Source organism: Papilio xuthus, unplaced genomic scaffold (genome assembly GCF_000836235.2).
Source record: "Papilio xuthus unplaced genomic scaffold, Pxut_1.1 DF829673.1, whole genome shotgun sequence".
Classification (NCBI taxonomy): domain Eukaryota; kingdom Metazoa; phylum Arthropoda; class Insecta; order Lepidoptera; family Papilionidae; genus Papilio; species Papilio xuthus.
The window spans coordinates 127,615-129,777 of NW_013528976.1; the positions used below are offsets into that span (position 1 = coordinate 127,615).

Sequence of the window (2,163 nt, forward strand, 5' to 3'; positions counted from 1 at the left end):
TGGCTGAAAAAAATACTGCAAAAATTCAAAATGTCCGTCACCACAGTCACAGAGTAAAACAACAATAATGTTAAAATATAAATTTTATTCAACTGTTTAAATTAATCTTACAGCAAAACTCCGGATCGAGTAATAAATACAAATAACTAAACAAAATTAACAACCTTATTTGAAACGAAAACAACATTTTTGTTTGTAAAAAATATATTTAAATTACATTTTTCAAGATGAAAATTATTATGAATACACAAAGTAAACTTGAACCGCATTTTTTGTGCAAAAGAATTTTAAAACGACAATGTTGCCAGAAATAAATTCAAAGACAAAAATTTCTATGGTAATAATCAATTTTAATTCATACTCTTTTATAATTTAGAAAAAAAAACTACAAGAAATCATTTTGGTTTTTAAAAAAATGGCGATCAAGAAACAAACTAATGTTTTTATAGAAATAAAATTGACTAATACCATAAACCATTGTAAAAATCTGTCAGGAGAAAGCATAATAAAGAAATCGTAATTTAATATTTTTAATATCATAATTTCCTAAAAAATTCTACAGATAATAAATCTACATAAAAATACAGAATGACAAATAATTTGCACAGAATTTTTCTCCTAAAAAACTTACGATTTGTCAAACAAAAGTTGTATGAACACAATTATCGCAAAAAATATAACCTCAAATTTTTTATTTTTTTGTCTAAACGTCAAATATTACATAATTTCGTTAAAATAAATAAAATTTTCAATGGATTTATTACTAATTATTTCTGTACGTATTTGGCGCCATTAAGAAATGACAGCTGATAATTTTTTTAATCTGTATTTTAAATTGTACACGAATAAGAGATTTTTTTTTCTTAACAACAATGAAACTACTACAAAAGAAATCAATTTAAACACATTTTTTTTTTAATTTTTTTTATGAAGAGTTAATTTATTTGTATTTTAATTTTAAATGACATATAAATGGAATATTTCAAATAGAGAATGATTTTCTACGTGTTATTTTATCTTATGAATGATAAAACTGAGGTAATTTACCTCGAAAAATGGAATCTGATTGTTTTTTTTTGCCTCATTTTTGTGTTTTCTTTACTAATAGGTTATATTTATGTTTTTTTATTTTACTTATTCTTTTTATTTATGTCAAATTTAATTTAAATTACACTTTCAGTTCGAAATGAACATCTTTAGTTATAATTTAATATATGAGAAATATTTATAAGTTAATGTTTTTTTTTTTATAATAGGGCTGTACAAATATTAGGGTTGACACATTTTTATTAAAAACAAACAAGTGAGGGGCGCTACTATCGCGGTTAATCTGTCAGAACAAACTTACCGTGGGTTTCCGAGACCTAAATATTTGTATAAAACAGAGATATGATGTTTTATAAGAATTTTGTGTCTCAAAAAACCAACGGAAAGACATAGAAAGTTATATAAAAGAAAAAATGAAGTGACAAAGAGGATTTTTAGAGAGTTTTGACACTGACAGAGGGGCGTTAGTGAGCTATACAGTTTGACTTTAGGTCAAATATACTTGTACGTAATCCATATTAGATAAATAATGAGATTTTCTTTGAAAAGATGTGAAATTTCATTACCGTAATACTTTTTTTTTAATTTTATCAAATAGGCGATTAATTAAATATGTTTTTTATACATGTTTTTTTTTTCAATGCGAACCTGAAGTTAGATGAAAGGTCTAGTGTTGTTTTTTTTTATAAAATGGATATATATATTTGGGATTTATTTAAATTCCACCTCGACTTGTCGATGGATAATCTGAAAAAGAATTTTAAATACATTTTTGATATCAACAAGTAAATTTATATTAAAAACTTAATAGTCTATGTGTTCTTCCAGACTATGTTCTACATTTATGACAAATTTCATCAAGATCCATCCATCCAAACATTCGTATTTATGATATTAGTAAAAATGTATTAGAATTAAATTGAAAAATATTTATCACCTGTTCCAATAGCATCGGTGTTTTCCTGAAAACAAAAAAATCACAATTAAGAAGAGTAAGAAACTCGTTGAGTGTCAATGATTCAGGAGTTAAGCAGTTGACTTGCAATCTGCAGGTCTTGAGTTCTAATCCCGTCATGTACCAATGTGTTTTTACATATGTACATTTATCGTATGTTG

The 2,163-nt window shown here is 24.7% G+C and overlaps 1 long non-coding RNA gene across 1 annotated transcript; it reads right to left on the reverse strand.

Moving 5' to 3' along the window:
• Window positions 1-1,732: 1,732 nt before the first annotated feature.
• LOC106114210 (uncharacterized) lies at window positions 1,733-2,064 on the reverse strand. Its single transcript, XR_001227706.1, has 2 exons — window positions 1,985-2,064; window positions 1,733-1,794 (listed from the first exon to the last, which is right to left on the reverse strand). It is a non-coding gene; the product is annotated as an uncharacterized LOC106114210 (long non-coding RNA).
• Window positions 2,065-2,163: the final 99 nt, after the last annotated feature.